The sequence below is a fragment of the Humulus lupulus genome, chromosome 7 (genome assembly GCF_963169125.1).
Source record: "Humulus lupulus chromosome 7, drHumLupu1.1, whole genome shotgun sequence".
In the NCBI taxonomy this organism is placed as follows: domain Eukaryota; kingdom Viridiplantae; phylum Streptophyta; class Magnoliopsida; order Rosales; family Cannabaceae; genus Humulus; species Humulus lupulus.
Genome location: NC_084799.1, coordinates 123,899,428 through 123,918,248, shown reverse-complemented (window position 1 = coordinate 123,918,248; position 18,821 = coordinate 123,899,428).

Below are 18,821 nucleotides of genomic sequence, written 5' to 3'. Positions count from 1 at the left end.
TTAGAGAAGTCAATGCTAGTCCTCCATTTTATGTTTGGTTTTGGAACTAAAACAAGGTTGGCTATCTACATTGGATATTTAGCCTCTCTAATGAATCTGAATTTTAAGAGCCAAGCTACTTCTTCCTCTAGAGCTTCACCTCTTTCCTTTCCCAACAACCTTCTTTCTGTTGTTTGGCGAGTATGTTTCTGTCCAAATTTAGTGTGTGCATGATCACGCTAGAACTGATTCCCACCATATCTGTAACGACCCAAATTCGCTAATAAGGCTTAAGGGCCTTGATTAGCGTGCCAGGAGGGCACGATGGGATTTATGTGTGATTTTATGAGTTAAATGCATGGTTATGATTTAAAGCATGTTATATGACTAATTGAACATTGAGATGCATGACTATGTGGTTTCCATGATAGAGGTAAACTGGTAATTTTAGCCCGCTGAGGGCATATATGTGATAATTGTATTCCGTGATTTGTACCACGTGAGGGTGGTGTTGTTAGGGTGATGCACGTGCCGAGACGGTCCTAGTGAGCAATTTAACTTAAGAGTCACAACGGGATTTCTATACCCGGCTCGGGAGGAGCCTAGGGGTACCTCGGGAATTTTATGGTTAAGTTGAGATTTAGCGGGTAATGGTTATTGGAGATTTAGTAACCTGGGTAACCATTAGTTACTGCTGAGAGTAACAAGTTTTAGAAAGAAAATGGTAGAAATGAAATAGAAATGAAAAGACTTAAGTACCCTTGAGGTTTAAGTAGGAAAGGGTAAGCAAGGAGGGGCAAAATGGTCATTTGGTTGGGAAATAGATAAATGGCAGCTGGGATTTAGGGGTATACGGTTTGGGGCATTTATGCCACTTGAGGCTTGATAGAAATAGAAGAAGAAGAAGAGAAGGAGAAAGAAGGTTAGGGCAAGAAGAAGAAGAGAAGGAGAAGTGGGAGTCTAGGAGGAGATCAAGGACTTTGTGTGGGTTCTCCATTTGAGGTAAGGTTTTTAGACACATCTAAGTTTTGATTTCTGTTTTGATTGGTAAAATCTAGAGCTTGAATTGTTTTGTTGAAGTTTTGAGTTAGTTGTTTGAGTTTTGGTTTGGGTGGCTGAAAATAGGAATCAAGGGGTGGATTCTTGGGTGTGTTGATGTTTTGATCTTGTATATAGTGCCTATAGGTTGTTAAGTTGTTCATTTGAGGTTTTAAATTGATTTTGGGGTTTGGGTATTGGTTTGGTGTGATTTGGAAGGTTTAAGTTCGGGAAAAACGCAAGAGAAAACCCAGATTTTCTGGGTTCGCGTATGAGCGTCGCGGCCCTTGAGGGGAGTGCCGCGGCGCTAGGCCATTTTCAGGGGTTGGAAATTTGCATTTTTCAGCTTTTGCTCCGGGGGTTCGGGGGATGTTTCCGATGAATTGTTTTAGGGATTTGGGAGTCCCGAGAGTGCGGGATTGGTCCCGGGAAGTGGTTTTGGGTTGATTAGTAATGAGGGATGTTTCTTGTGTGTTGTGACTAGGTTGTTGGTGAGGCTCGTGCTTGAGGACCGTGCTCGTGGCTTTAGTGCATCAGGAGGCTCGGAATGCAGGTAAGAAAACTATAACACCCGAGGTTAGGGCTTGGCCCCAGATTGTATTAATGTGCAAATGTTTAAACCTTAAATGAATCATGATGTGTGTGAATGATTATTTCGAATGTACTATATGTGTGATTATGATGAAATGAGCGGCAAGGGCCGAGTACGGCGTAAGCCGGGGCGGCCGTGGGCCGAGTACGGCGTAAGCCGGGGCGGCCGTGGGCCGAGTACGGCGTAAGCCGGGGCGGCCGTGGGCCGAGTACGGCGTAAGCCGGGGCGGCCGTGGGCCGAAAGTAACACCTAGCACATGGGATGCTATAATCAGGGCGGGGCCCGGTGGATTCATGTGTTATGCTATAATCAGGGCGGGGCCCGGTGGATACATGTGTTTGCTTAGTCTAAATGGTTGACTTATCTATTTGTGGATTATCTGTTATGATAAAACTGTATACATTGCATATGTTATGTTCTGCATGAGTTTTCTTGCTGGGCTTCGGCTCACGGGTGCTCTGTGTTGCAGGTAAGGGCAATGACTGAGTCAACCAACCATGAGTACGGAGAGCGTGAAGCGACGTGTACATGTTTGGTCTGCCCGACTGCTTTGGTTGGGGGTTTATTCGAAAATGGCTGTAATAATCTATGATTTTATGATTTCTCAACTGTAACCTTATTTCAAGATGTAATTAGATTTTTCAAACCTTATTTTGGGATCCCAACTGTTTAATAATAGAAGTTTTGATGAAACGATGCATTTTCAAAGATTACAGCCTTAACTTTTATTTAGTCACACTTTTGTTTCAAAAACCTCGGTTAGCGAGTTCATTGCACACTGTTTTGTCTTAAAAACTCACTTAGTAACGGCTCTAAGGAAGTAGGGCGTTACAACTTGGTATCAGAGCGAGCGAAGGTTTATTGGTTCTGGAGATCGACCGAACATGTACGCTCGCTGTCAGTGACAAGCTCGACTCAGGGTTGGTTGGTATGATTGATTGACATGTCTAAATATATGTTTGAATGCCCTGTTTGCCTGCTTATTTATATGGAGCATGAGGAATGAAATGACATATGCATGAGATACTGATAGGGCCTGGCCCTTGACTATTGCATGTTGAGATTGATGCATGCTGAATAATACTATTATGCATATGGATGAATATTGGCATAATGGTTCGCATATTGAGAGTATGTGGTTAATGTTCTGGATTAAATTCATATGTTATATCTGTTTATTGGCTTGTATGAAGCATGATGAGTATGGATATACTTAGTGATGATTGAATCTGGTAGCTAAATGTATATCATTGTGGATTTGAACTAGTATATGCTTGTGTGTGCATTATGCATGTGGATATTTGGACCTAGTGGTGGTTTCGTTCAGAGTAGGAACCACAGAGTTCAGGAGTTGGTCGGTTTTGGCAGATGAACTCGAGTTGTCGGTTCCTAGAAGGGTTTGGGGACCTGATATTGTGTTGGAAAAAAAAGGTTTCTAGATGTAAGTTGGAGTTTAGATCTCCAGTTATCCCTGAGAGCAGCAGCAAAGGGTCACTAGTGTGTGAATTAGCTGTGGAGTTTGTTAGTTGAGAAGGGATAGAAGAACAGCGGATTCTCTGGGGAGATGGTTGAATTAGATGTTTTAACAGTAAGGTTACCGGTGATGGTTTACTGTGAGGTATGGACAGATAAGGGTACTATATGAAAGGCGTATAGGATGTTATCCTCTAGAGTTGAGGAAGGTACGAGCTGACAAGGAATTTATCAATAGATGAGCTGAGTTAATTCCACCCTTGGTTAAGAGGATGAGAGATCCTGATTAGAGGGTTGTGTTAAATGTTGAGGCAGAGAGTTGCTTGGAAGTGATACTCGAGCTGAGGTACTGGCTTATTTGGTTGGAAAGAACCTAGATGATGAATGGTTAGAAGAGATTTTAAAGACGTGATTTGAACTGTGGAGACTGGTGGATTTATAAGTTTGGTTTGGACTGATAGAGTAACAACAGTGTAGAACAATGGGTTTGGTGAATTGGATAACTCATTTTGGGAATTTATACTGACGGATGTATCTGGAATTGACGGCGACCCATTTAAGGACATGAGATCTGGAATGGTCTAAGGCATTTGGGCTGCTCTGAGGAAAGAGTGTTTGCCTGTATGTGGATGGCGGAGAGGGCCATATTGTTTGAGGAACTGACGGTTGATGGATAGAGCATGAGTGCTAGAGCCGCAAGGGCAGTGTTTCCTTTGATGGAGTTAGTAAAGAGAGAATTGTGATAGTCAAGTTGATAGAACCCCAGATAGTTCTGTGGCTTCTGGTTTTGCCAGAAAGGGGGAAAGGCCTGATTGATAAGATGGTATTTTTGTTGATAGGACGCAGCGAGGTCGGATTCTCGATTTTTGAGGTAAAAGGACCCCAGACAATGCTTGCTCACCTAGATTGAGGTTGGGAAGAAGCCTGATCGAATAGGTAGTATCGAGATGGCGACAGGAACCAGGGGTTAATTGGTATGCGTGAGGGGGAGGATGCCACCTGAGAGGAGGTCAAGCGAGGGCATGACGTCTACATGGAATGACTCGAGATGTTAGGATGGATTTCCCATGGTGCGAGAAACGGAGAACTGGAATGCATCGATACATTCGAGGTTCGAGGCTGAGTCCTCAAGGATGAGTATTTAACTGACGAGCTTATGCTTTGGACATGTAACGAACTAGAAGGGGCTCGGTGTTGAGAATGTTCCGAGAGGGAGATGGACATAGAGAAATTGCCTCAAAGGTGCCATTTGAGAGGCCGAGGACAGTTATACTTATTGAGAAGGAATTAGAAACTCTGGCAGATGGATTGTTGAGAATATCATCTAGAGTACGTAAAGGAGGCAGAGCTGACCAGAGGGAAAGTTATGTGGGTATGCAAAGAAAGATTTAGGGAATACTTCAAGGTCAGACTACAGATAGGATTGGTTTAAGGGATGCTGTAGAAGACGGTTTTGGCCGACAGAAAGTCTATCGGAGCAATCGAAGGAATCTGAGCCTGGTATAGCTAGTGTGTTATACTGCGAGGATTGCTAGTATCGTCGGGTTAGGACGAAAAGTACAATGTTGGATACAAGATGGGATGATGTCCCCAAGAGTTGATCTACGACATGGTTATTGCCAGTTGGAAACCAAGGATAGAGACATTTCGTGGATTGTTTAGTTTGCGCCGGCTAGAGTGTGAGGAGTTGGTAACAAAGATTCTGGAATGGTTCAAGCTACAGCAGCATAGGTAAGTTCTTTAGACAGAGAATGCATGAACGGTGTGGGCAAGTCCCCTTCAAGCTCACGAGCAGTGCATGTGGATTACTCCCAGACGAAAATGGTGAGCAACGATTATGCGAAAGACGTTTGTACCCAGAAGGCAGAGTCTCAGGTAAGGTTCTACGGAGTGTTAGTTGGGTGTCGTCAGGAGTTCTCAGATTACAGCTGCAAGAAGAAAGGACATGTATGAGAAGAATTGATCTGAAGCTGCAAAGAAGCTAATGAAGAGCGTCTGAAGAATTGAAGGCATAACAAGACTGGTAAGCGCGTCATTTATTGCACAAGCACCTCCAGAGACGACTACATCAGAGATGAGGAGAACAGTGAAACTTGAGGTTAGACAGATTGAGTGGTGTCAAATCAGAAAGAAATTCAGAATACAAGGTAAGATTTGATTGGTTACGGACGATGATGGAATTTGTGTGTGTTATGATTAAGTAAAGGGTGATGGCATAAAAGACTTGATCTAGGATGAGGACATGGACTTGTAGGGGTGCATCACGGATTATGCACGCCCAGGCGCATCTGGCGCAAGGTTGGATCGAACCTTGTAGGAGAAGAAAGAATGAACACATTTGATACACTTGGAGCATTAAGTTGACAGTCATGGACATCATAAGATGCTTAAGTCTTGGGTATTAGTGAGAAAGGTTAACGTTGAGACACAGATGTGGTGAAAAGAGTCAGGCGGATGATCAGTGTTTGAAATCCTCGATTGAGCGAGGGGAGTTATAATTGGAGACGGAACTCCTAGCTATGAGGCGTGTGTCAGTCAGGGGATAGCGCCATAGACTGTGATAGAGTGGACAAGGCAACGACTGAGTTTGGCGTAACGCTAGTAGGTATGATTAGCTGGTGAGTGTCAATGATCTATGGAATTTAAAGTGTTGGCTTGAGTTGAAGCAGGGAAGGACCCTGCTAAGGTAGTACAAGTTGGGATACCAGGAATGGATGAAGGATCCAATTAGATTTGGTTTATGAACGAGAATTCTGAATGGACATCATTCCACCTCCTAAGGTACGTTGTACCGGGAGGGTCGAGCAGGTGGCGGAATCTAGTGTTTTCCTTTGGACCCTGAGGGGTTAGGTAATGTGGTGGTGCATCATGGGAATAGACCACAATAGACCTTAAGTAAGGTATTTGGACATGAAAGTTTTAACTCAGTTGTTTGAGTTAATGTTGTTGGGGCAAGTGAACTGGTTTCGGGATAGAACGTCGATGACATTGAATTGAGGCCCTATAATATTTTAAATTATTGGAATGGACTTAGAGAACGAAAAGAACAGAGTGGGAATCTGGGATTATCAGTTGATTGCAAGTGAAATGGCAGTCTGAAAGTTTATCAGATATCTTAAAGAATTGAGCGCCCGGTAGGCGAATACTTGAGGTTTTAAGGGAAGCGTTATCCCTGGTGAGTTAGCCGTGGTGGCAAATGTTGGCGTCTGCCTATTTGAAAGGGTAAAGAACGTGTGAATAGTTAAATTATGAGGAAATAAAGCTCCGGATGGAAATAGTTGCATCTCTGCGTAATAACAGGCGAGGATCTGTAAGGTGTTCAGAGAAAGAAGGGAGAGTTCTGACTCTTGATTCAACATAAAATTCCGAAGTTGTACTAAGGGTTAGGCCAGCGGGGCCTACAAGTTGATTCCACCTGGTAGAGGTGATAACTTTTGAGTATCTCTGGAATCAGGAATAAGACAATGAATTGGTCATTGTAATCTAGGCAGACCCTGAGACTTCAGCAGGGTTGCGGTGTAAACGAGAAGCTATCGAGAGTATGGCCGTTAGACAAGATCTTGTGGGGCAAGATTGATGTGCCAGTAAGAGTGTTGCTGGAAACTAAAGTAAAGGCGGTGGACCTTGGGATTCATGGTCAGAGTTGCGGGTTTTCTGACTGATGTGTTGGATAAATTTCGAGGACGAAATTTTTATAAGGAGGGGATAGTTGTAACGACCCAAATTCGCTAATAAGGCTTAAGGGCCTTGATTAGCGTGCCAGGAGGGCACGATGGGATTTATGTGTGATTTTATGAGTTAAATGCATGGTTATGATTTAAAGCATGTTATATGACTAATTGAACATTGAGATGCATGACTATGTGGTTTCCATGATAGAGGTAAACTGGTAATTTTAGCCCGCTGAGGGCATATATGTGATAATTGTATTCCGTGATTTGTACCACGTGAGGGTGGCGTTGTTAGGGTGATGCACGTGCCGAGACGGTCCTAGTGAGCAATTTAACTTAAGAGTCACAACGGGATTTCTATACCCGGCTCGGGAGGAGCCTAGGGGTACCTCGGGAATTTTATGGTTAAGTTGAGATTTAGCGGGTAATGGTTATTGGAGATTTAGTAACCTGGGTAACCATTAGTTACTGCTGAGAGTAACAAGTTTTAGAAAGAAAATGGTAGAAATGAAATAGAAATGAAAAGACTTAAGTACCCTTGAGGTTTAAGTAGGAAAGGGTAAGCAAGGAGGGGCAAAATGGTCATTTGGTTGGGAAATAGATAAATGGCAGCTGGGATTTAGGGGTATACGGTTTGGGGCATTTATGCCACTTGAGGCTTGATAGAAATAGAAGAAGAAGAAGAGAAGGAGAAAGAAGGTTAGGGCAAGAAGAAGAAGAGAAGGAGAAGTGGGAGTCTAGGAGGAGATCAAGGACTTTGTGTGGGTTCTCCATTTGAGGTAAGGTTTTTAGACACATCTAAGTTTTGATTTCTGTTTTGATTGGTAAAATCTAGAGCTTGAATTGTTTTGTTGAAGTTTTGAGTTAGTTGTTTGAGTTTTGGTTTGGGTGGCTGAAAATAGGAATCAAGGGGTGGATTCTTGGGTGTGTTGATGTTTTGATCTTGTATATAGTGCCTATAGGTTGTTAAGTTGTTCATTTGAGGTTTTAAATTGATTTTGGGGTTTGGGTATTGGTTTGGTGTGATTTGGAAGGTTTAAGTTCGGGAAAAACGCAAGAGAAAACCCAGATTTTCTGGGTTCGCGTATGAGCGCCGCGGCCCTTGAGGGGAGTGCCGCGGCGCTAGGCCATTTTCAGGGGTTGGAAATTTGCATTTTCCAGCTTTTGCTCCGGGGGTTCGGGGGATGTTTCCGATGAATTGTTTTAGGGATTTGGGAGTCCCGAGAGTGCGGGATTGGTCCCGGGAAGTGGTTTTGGGTTGATTAGTAATGAGGGATGTTTCTTGTGTGTTGTGACTAGGTTGTTGGTGAGGCTCGTGCTTGAGGACCGTGCTCGTGGCTTTAGTGCATCAGGAGGCTCGGAATGCAGGTAAGAAAACTATAACACCCGAGGTTAGGGCTTGGCCCCAGATTGTATTAATGTGCAAATGTTTAAACCTTAAATGAATCATGATGTGTGTGAATGATTATTTCGAATGTACTATATGTGTGATTATGATGAAATGAGCGGCAAGGGCTGAGTACGGCTTAAGCCGGGGCGGCCGTGGGCCGAGTACGGCGTAAGCCGGGGCGGCCGTGGGCCGAGTACGGCGTAAGCCGGGGCGGCCGTGGGCCGAAAGTAACACCTAGCACATGGGATGCTATAATCAGGGCGGGGCCCGGTGGATTCATGTGTTATGCTATAATCAGGGCGGGGCCCGGTGGATACATGTGTTTGCTTAGTCTAAATGGTTGACTTATCTATTTGTGGATTATCTGTTATGATAAAACTGTATACATTGCATATGTTATGTTCTGCATGAGTTTTCTTGCTGGGCTTCGGCTCACGGGTGCTCTGTGTTGCAGGTAAGGGCAATGACTGAGTCAACCAACCATGAGTACGGAGAGCGTGAAGCGACGTGTACATGTTTGGTCTGCCCGACTGCTTTGGTTGGGGGTTTATTCGAAAATGGCTGTAATAATCTATGATTTTATGATTTCTCAACTGTAACCTTATTTCAAGATGTAATTAGTTTTCAAACCTTATTTTGGGATCCCAACTGTTTAATAATAGAAGTTTTGATGAAACGATGCATTTTCAAAGATTACAGCCTTAACTTTTATTTAGTCACACTTTTGTTTCAAAAACCTCGGTTAGCGAGTTCATTGCACACTGTTTTGTCTTAAAAACTCACTTAGTAACGACTCTAAGGAAGTAGGGCGTTACAATATCAGCATGTGACCAGGCGAAGACATCGAGGTTTTTCCTCAAAAATTCGATTAGATTTCATTTATGTTTAGCACTAAGATTTTTTTCCAATTTTAATGACCTTTGAGATTGCTTCCTGATCAACGATCACCTCCTCTAGCTACTCCAGGGCTTGGATCTCAGATTATTCGTCACCTATTCTTGGGTCAATTTCTTTTTTTTTTTGGGTGACCTCAACTTCTGCTACCTGAGGTTCTTCCGCCCCCTCAATGACTACCATTGCTTAGGGCTTCTCGATCTCCTCAATTATTACCATGGCTTGCTGCCCTGGTTGTGATCTTCCCTTAATACAAATGTTATAGCATTCCCTGGTAGTGAGTTGATCCCCTCTTACTGTGCATATCTCAGTGGGTGAAGGAAACTTCATAGCTAAATGGCGAGTAGAAGTTATGGCCTCGAACACAATCAAGGTTGGTCGCCCTAAAATAGCATTGTAGGCAGTCAGGCAATCTATGACAATGACCTTAAGCATCTTCACCACAATTCGTGTTTCATCGCTAATGGTTACAACGAGCTCGATCGTCCCAATGGCTAATTTATGGAGGAGGCGTTTAAGTCCGCTACTGATAGTCCCATCTTCTCTAGAGTGGACCTGAATATCACGTTTATAGAGCTCCCTTTGTCAATCAGGATTCTTTGAACTCTCCTGTTTGCAAACTGAATGGTTATGACAAACATATCATTGTGTGAGAATTGGGCATGGCTCGCAACCTCCTCCATAAAAATTATAGGTTGCTTGTCCATTTATAGCTGCTTTGAAAAGTGTTGCTCGGGAGTGAATACTGCACCATCATGGGTCTTTAGTTCCTGGACATACCTTTTCTGGGCCCTATTGCTTTTGTCAGACAAATGAGGTCCACCCACGATTGTGGCAATATCCCTTTCCTCAACAAGAGGAGGGATGAGTGGGTTTTCCGGAGCTGGAAGAGATGGTGGTGGATTCACTGGATTTCTCAGAGCTGGTCATGGATTCTGCACGGTCGACTAGTTAAGAGATACCCAATTTAAGGTGTATTGTGCTAACAGTCTAGCTCAAATGAGAGTCTCGTTCTCATCCTTCAATTGATGGCAGTCATCAGTATTGTAGCCAATGTCATTGTGGTAATGATAGAACTTGGCTGGATCTCTTTTTTCCTGTTGATTCCTCATGGGCTCTGGCTTTTTCCACGAAAGGCCAGCAGAATTCGCCAGATATATGTTTTCCCAGGTATTTGTCTGGTCGGTATATGCAGTGAATATCGAGGCATACTTGTCCACATGGTTGTTCTTCTTGGACCCCGCCTGGTCGCCTTCATTATTTCCCTTCATTTTGTTACTATTTCCTGCCTAGTCATTATGGGTAGCAGGCTGAGTCGTAGCTGCAGTATTTGCTACCACTATAGCGGCTGAGTGGGAATTTGAATAGTTCTGGCCATTGCGAATTCACCTTCCTCAAGATTTATCCATTCTTGAGCTCGAGCCAATTACTCATTTGTATTTTTTACTCCTTCCTCTGTTGTTCCTTCCATAATTCACCTTTCACAGTTATCCCGGATCGCATCGCCATGAGTTTGGCAGTATCATCAACGTCTCTAGCTCGAGCTGCTATGTTGGTGAACTGATTTATGTTTGCCTTGAGAGACTCACTTAGCTATTCTTTTATATGGTCCAAGGAATTGGCCTCCACCCGCACTTCTTTTACAGCTCGGAACTACTTTTAAACTCTGACGACAACTGTTGCCAAGAGGTGATTAAATGCCTTTTAAATTTGTTAAGCCATAATTTGTCTACTTTGCCAGTGTGGCTTGGGAACAGGATGCAGCACAGTTTGACACTGACATTATGGGCTCTCATCAAGGTATTGAAAGTCCCAATGTGGTTTGACGGGTCGGTCATTCTGCCGTAGGTAGTCATGTGCGACATCTTGAAACCTATTGGATACGAAGCTATAGCGATATGAGGAGCGAAAGGTTCAAGCTCCTTGTCAGAATTTTCCTAATTTCACTCAGACAAGAGACACCTCATTTTCTCATCCATCATAGCAAGTCGCTCAAGAGTTGGATTCTTCACTACCGGGTTGTTTGGGAGTTGACTATTAGCTCCTACCCCGGACTATGCGTTATTCAGGTTCTCGTCCCTCCAAGCTTGAGCTCCGTTAATTGGGGCATTCCCATCATCATGCATCATTGAAGGGTTTTCCCTAGTCTAAGTATAACTCATATCATTGTTGCAAGCTTGCTTTCCTCGTTGACCATTTAAGTGATCGCGCAGGTCAGAATATTGGTTAGAGCAAAAATTCTGAGTTGAGTTCAGATGATTTCTTAGGTTGATCTCCTGCCTTTGAGAGTGTGTACTGTGAACACTCTCTGACCTTCTCTTGTGATGGCTCTCCATCTAATAGCTGCCTTCAACAAGGCTCACCATCCGCTGGTGAGGTCGCTGACCTTGGTCGTTCACGCGAACTCGGATTCCAGTATCTCGATATCGTGAAACAGATGTAACCTTTCTGTGGGAAAAGTTTCTTTGATTGTTTTTGGAAGCTGGTGTATTCTATTGTGCTTGTGGCGGTGTTGGGTGATGAATCGGTGATGGTTGGTGTCTTATCGGTGAGGCCACTCGTCATCCATTAGGGCGCACCAATCTTGATCTCCCATCATCCACTCCAATGTTCTGAGCTGGAGGTAATGCCTCCTCATTTCTTTGCACTTGACCACCCGATTGGATTAGTGTATAAGGATTCGGGGGGGACTCTTGTACGTCTGTAAGTAGTCCCTTCTCGCCCTATTTGATTGGGCTGAGTTCTTGCATCATGAGTTGCCTGCTCATTTTTGTGATTGTGAGCGAGCCTGTCATTCCTGGGGGTCTGTTCCAATGGCACGGAGCTCAGGGTTGTAGTTTGAATAGAACGACTTACATTAGGACGATTACGCCTATGGGACCTAGTCATGTGGGACCCACCTGTCCTCCTTCCAACGTTATGGTCGACTACAGGACGGGGTAATCGAGAAATTATCTCGACAATACGCCTGTTGGCATGGGCGAGAAGGGTCCTCAGCTGAGCTCTGACGTAACCTGGATTGTTACACCGGTGGTGGGACGTTGAACTGGCAGTGTCGTGGTGATCCTCGTCCTAGTTTTGGGGTTGTTTTCCATGACGACAGGGTACAAAAGTGCCCTCTCCAGCAGGGCTGATTGTACGAAACTCTCCATGGTCCCCAAGCCTCTCTGACTCGTTGTCGCGCATCAATCATGTTATCACCATTTTGATTAAATGAAAAATTTGCAGAAGATATTGACAAGCCCAATTGATCTCTCAATGAAAGCACCAATCTATTGATGCAGTTTTTCGCCAATAACAGACTAAGAAGTCCAAAATAGATAATTAGGCTTTTAAGAAACCATAAATAGATATCACTTAAGAACTTTTACGTGGTTCAATGATTAAAATTCACCTAGTCCACAAGTCTATGTTATTCTCTTTAGGATCTTTAGAGAAATTTTTTAAGACAATTTTGGCAAAGTTTTTGCATGCAAAATTTGGTCCCTTTATCAGTCCATTCCCTCTCTATTTATAGGGCTTTAATGGACAAATTTAGATAACGTTCAATATTAGGTAACTTCCCAAACGTACAAATAAATATCTTAAATACATTGTGTTCACGTGATTTTTCACCAACAGGGGATTAAGAAATCCAAAATAGAGAGATTAGACTTATAGTAAACCGAAAGTATGAACACGCAAGATTTTACATGGTTCAGTGGTTAAAATCCACCTAGTCCACGAGTCACTCTTGTTTCTGTTTAGGAACTCTTCGAGAAATCGTTTATGGCAATTTCTGCAAAGTTTTAGCATACAAAAACATTGATCCCTTTTACTATCAATTCCCTCATTATTTATAGGGAATTGTGGTGGACAACATTGGGTAACCGTACAATAAAAGGTAACTTGTAGGATTGGGTAACTTCCAAAATAATTGAATACATAAATGCCCTAATTAAACATATGATTTTTATATCAGACATTGGATATAAAATGATTATAAATGTTTATTATGCATGAAGAATCTCCAAGTTTGTTGGGATTCTTCCTTATGCGCGTCATTAGACTTCTGCGAGCTACATGCACTACTCGGGCTGGATGTTATGGGAGCATGACGATCTGACTTGTATCATGCTTGGAGCTTGATGAGGGCGATCTGGACACCATATATCTCTATCTCTGTCACTAGCATTTGAGGCAATCTGGAGAATCTCAAGTTGTCCCAAACTTGGTGGCACAACCTCGAGCTATTTGATTTGGAGTTAATGAAATGTCTCTAGAGTCCAATTTCCTTTATTTATTGCTTGTCAATTGTACCCCGAGCAAGATAATCGAGTTCTCATTTTTAGGGTACAACACATTGATTCCTTGTTATTACACATTTATTAGGCAAGAGTTACAATATATTAATTATGCATATAAAGTCTTCGAGTCTTCAAGAATAAAAGCCAGTGTATTTCATGCGTCGGCAGCGAGCTGAATACATACCATGTGAGCTAGAGGTTTCTAGGCTAAACTGATATAATCATTGAGATGCTAGATCTATGCTTGTAGTACATGTAGATATGGCTAGACGATATCCTTAATGTCTTGTCAACATGCGGTTGACCCAGGCCACCCATTTTAGAACTTGTATCGCGTTCTCGAAATACAGATAACCTTGTTAAGTGCTTGTCAACTGTACTGCGAACCAAAACATGCCAGCTCGTGTTTTTTTGGTACAACAATAGGTTTTAGCGCAATTAAAAGAACAATAAAATGTGGATTGATTAATTGTTATAATATTGAGCATGTTAAGTATGAGCTATGTGTTAAATATAAAATTGTTAAGATATATTTTCCCAGTGTTGATAGAAATTCTAACTTGTTAGATATGATACATGGTGATTTATGTGAACTAAATGTTATGTTGAATAGATGAGGAAGTAGATATTATATTACTTTCATATATTATTCTCTATGTTCACATATGTTTATTTGCTTAAGAACAAAGATGAAGCATAAATGTGTTTAAACAATAAAGTAGAGTTGAAAATCAATTAGAAAGGAAAATAAAAGTACTTAGAAGTGATAGAGGTGGTGAATATTTTACATATGATTTCAACTTGTTCTCATTCTAGTTATGGTTTCTAGAGTGATTAATTCTTATGCTTTAATAATAGTTATTATCGCACATAAATGTTATCTCATGCTTACACTGCACTGTCAATCACATGATCAAAGACCAACACTGCTAATGGACTCATCCACATGTTTATCCCTAAAATGGAACTCCTCCTCAATTCTTAGGTGATTGAGAATCTCTTCCAAAGAGATATCCTCATTCTTGTGTAGAATCTTCTTCTTATAGTCCCTCCAAGATGGAGGTAACTTGGATATTATTGCACCAACAATGAATTGCTCTAGCAACACATTCTTAAGGGTGGAGAGCTTGTTCACAATGATTTGTTACTCATGACTTTAGGGAAGAAAGAGTTTATCATCAAAAAACTTAAATTCCATGTATTGAGTAATAAGGAATTTCTTACCATATTCCTTGGATTTGTACTTGTTTTCCAAGGTCTGCCACTTCTTTTTGCCTGACTTGGTGTTGGTGTAGAGGTCGTGAAGATGATCCAAGAGAGCTTTAGAATGTGACCCCGACATATGAGCTCATCTTCTTCACAATTCTTCCTTTGTTTGATGACATCTTGAGTGTCATCCTTCTTTGGTAGCTCGAGGGCCTTCAAATCCTTCTCCAAAAGTGAGAAGAAACGTATTTTTTTCTTGCCAACACACAAAAGCAGTTCCATCAAATCTAAAAAAATCTTGAGCCATAAATTTCAAAGCCAAAATTGATGAAGATTCATCGCTGATGTAAAAAAATAGGAACAATAAGATATAGAGAATTTGATTATGAGGGGAGAGTGAACGTACACCACCTAACTAGATAGATTCTAGATGAAACTTACAATTTAGAGAACAAAAAATTTCAAGCAAAAAACAAGTGAAAATCAAACAACAAAATCCAAACTATGTCGAGAAGAGAAATGCCACTTGAAACTTCAAAGTTGGGGGAGAAACACCATAAGGATCAAACACGAGGAGTATCACTATTCAAATTCCCTATTTCCTCATCCACCATTGATGCTTGAGGTTTTTTCTAAGAGGAAAGGTAATTGGGATTGAACAAGCCTTTATAATTATCAAGACAAGCACTTTCTTGATGAATTTCTTAGAGAAAACTTATGATCTTTGAGAACTAGAGAGAGAAGGGTTACAGAGAGAGAATTGATAAGTGTGATCAAGGCTTCAAAATTCTAAAAAACCCATTTTATAGTGTAGGCACTGCCATTAAGTCTGGCCATAGGATTAGAGTTTTCAAACACATCACTTGAAAAACAACATTGTATGGAATAGACAGGCGATGGTCGCCTATCTATAGGCTTCACATTGCCTGCCACATGATATTTTGCCTACTAGTAGGTGACGTGTCACCTACTGCACTTTGCCTAGCTTTTAAGATCTAGGCGATGCATCGCCTTCAAGGAGTCAACGCAATGCTTGTCAGGCAAAATGCACTTCCCAAAAGTGAGCTTAAACACCTCCAAATGCTCCTAAACTTTTTGGCATCCTTAGATACCTCAATGTATCACTTTAGACCCGAAATTACATTTTAAATGCCTACGACAAAAAGTCAAATTTCAACCCTACATTAGGTTAAACCATTAAAGTTTTACGTTTAGCTTGTGTAATACTACATAGGTTTTGTATTTTGGCCAATCCTAATAGAAGGGACATACTCACTTTGCACCATTTTTTGGTTGGACCTGATTCCTCCCCTATATTCCCCTAATTTATCTTCATAGGGCTTTTAGTTGGCCTGAACAAGATCTATAGGGCCTTGTTGCACTAGATCAGGTACAACACGAGCCACGAGGGCCTCTGGTTGCATGCCTGGGTCTAGTACAACCTCTGGATCGACTCACCCATCTCACCTAGCATTTAGCCGATCCCGCAAGTCAACTATTTTGTTGTTTAAGTGATTGCAGAGGTCGGGATCATTCTTCACATGGACTCTTTCTCCAAGACGATCGAAAACATTGTTATCATTAGCCTTGTCATTACCTTGAAGAGGTCATTATGCATTAAACGACTCTTGGAATATGCTTCATTAACGTGTGGAATGGGGAAAAATCCTGGGTTTAGGGGCAAAATTAGCTCGCTGTTTACCGAGAAATCGGTCCTACTCCTAGGGTGATTTTGGCCATCATGGGGCTTAGCATTTTAAGGTTGTTTAGGGGGTTGTTGCTCACCATTTCCTACTGATTCCCTCAAGTGAGTTTGGCTACGTGCTTTGGGATTTTCTGAGAGTTGTACTTCGTTACTCATGGGTGGCATCACATTTGATGGTTGGCAACCTACCCCTCTAGCTATGCGCAAGGCGGCCTTGAGGGCCAACCTCGCTTTCCTTTTCCTTTTACCAGCGACTCGTTGGACTCTCTCAAATTCTTGGTGTTGTGTTGCCATCATCGCAGCATTTTTGGCTCGCATACGAGCCATTTTGGCCTGCATGGCGACTAAGGCCCCTGACACATCTTGTCAGTGGCGGACGCCATAAATTTTGTTCACTAGGGGTGAAAATTTAAAAAAAAATATTTAGAGGGTGCATAAATATAAAAATATACATAAGAAGTAGTAAATTGTAAAATTTAGAGGACATAAATGTCAAAATTTACGTAAAAAGTATTAAATTGTAAAGTTAAGAGGGTATAAAGTCAAAATTTACATAAAGGGACTAAATTGTAAAACTGATATTTACCTTTTTTAAAAAAAAAAAATCAGTGTTGGCATCAGCCCACCCTAAGCTTCATGTGGGTCCGCTGGTGCATCTTGTGGGTTATTGTTAGCCTGGAAGTCATATTCTTCTTGCTAATCCACGTGGGGCTGCTCGTTCATGTCTTTTGGGGAAAATTGAATGGTGGGACTTGGTCTCTAGGGTTGTCCTTGGTATTGGCTCCCTTAGGTGGCATTGTAAATGATATGGACAAGATAGGGATATTCTCTTGAAGTTTACATTCTCAATGAAAGCACCAAAATGTTGACTATATTTTTGGACAACTTAGTTAATTAGGAGTGAGAACTTTTATGCATAAATCTTGTAAAGAATACTTGGGTAATAAATTTAAAAGAACACCAAGGGATTACAGCAGTTTGGCTACTAACAACCTACGTCCACTTTAGTCAGTGTATTGATTATATGACTCTTACAAAGAGTAAATGCTCCTGAATACAAAATTTTGTCCAACCATTAATGGTGTTGGATTGTGGTATTTATAGAGGCAAAGTGGTGGTTGGGCTTGATGGGGCAACATCATTCCTATCTAAGCTTAATCTTTGTGGAATTCAGAACACCCCTGACATTTGCAGTTACAAAATCTGGCAATGCTTTGAGTGCATGCTTTCTATGCATGAGGAAAAAATTCTAACTTGCCAAGTTCTTGAGACTTGGCGACTTAAAGGCCATATGGGTTTGCCTTGCTAAGTGTATCTTTAGTGAGGTTCATCTCTAGTGAGGGCATCCATAGCGAGGTCATGATTAGGTGACACAGGATAATTCGATCATTTGGATCCTCATAAACTGCCTAATTGGTCTATTTGTTCCATGTTGGCTACCACATCATCCTGTCGAGAATTCGGTACAAAAATTAGCCTCTCTAGGAACATAATTCAGCTTAACTTTATTGAAATAAAGTATCAACTGATTAATAATAGAAACGAAATCATTCAAAACAGACAAATCATCAGGTGGATGCATTGTTCATTCCGTTAAGACTTTAGCATCCAGGTGTAAAATACCAATAAATTTTCTTGAAGAGATACACCATTTAAGAGTAATTAAATCTCCCCCTCCCCTCCAAAAAATAAAACTACAATTATAGCTCCAAGACCAGTTATACATTTTAATTGAAAGACAACTTCATCAATATTAAGCTTTAGTGAAGTTTTATTAATTGAATTCAATCTTTTAGCAATTTCACCTACTCTAATCGCATTTTTGAATTTTTGCAAGAGAAACTTGAACCTAAAAAATTGTCTCCATGTGAACAAAAGTAACCTTCTTATGCAAAATGCTAAATCTAATAGGCCATAATTCCCAAAGCAAGCATAAGAAAATTTCAAGCTGAATTAGTGAAGTGATATTCTTAATAAACAAAAATAAATAAAAAATGTCCAACCTCACATTTTTAAGGACAATATCTTTGAGATTAGAAAAAAGCACGTAAGGAAAGCAACTATGGCAGTGCAACCAAAAATCTCTCAAGGGTAAATGATTTCTTTTTGTTTAATTTCATAGGTGATGGTGTTATTTTTGTTGTAAAAGATATTTTCAAGAAAGGATGGTCTATTTGCTTTATTTTACCGAAAATTCTAGAGTGTGACTAAACATGATGTTATCTGAATATGTTTAAAAGCTTAGAATGATAATATGACTTTGCATAAATTAAACGAGACGCTTATTGCGCTCATACCGAAAGTTGATAATGCCTAAAATATGGAGGTATGCAAACCCATTAGTTTGTATAATGTTCTCTACAAAATAATTTTTAAATGTCTGGCTGACAAGATGAAAAGGAGTCTTGATAAGGTTATTTCAGTATCCAAAAGCACCTTTGTAAGTAAGAGTATTATCCCTAAAAATTAACTTGATGACATGGCACTCTTGTACGACATGTGGCAAAGAGAAATTATATACGACATAAGAGACTGGTAGGAGATAATAACTAGGGTAAGAGAATGTGCTACAAAATACGTGAAAATA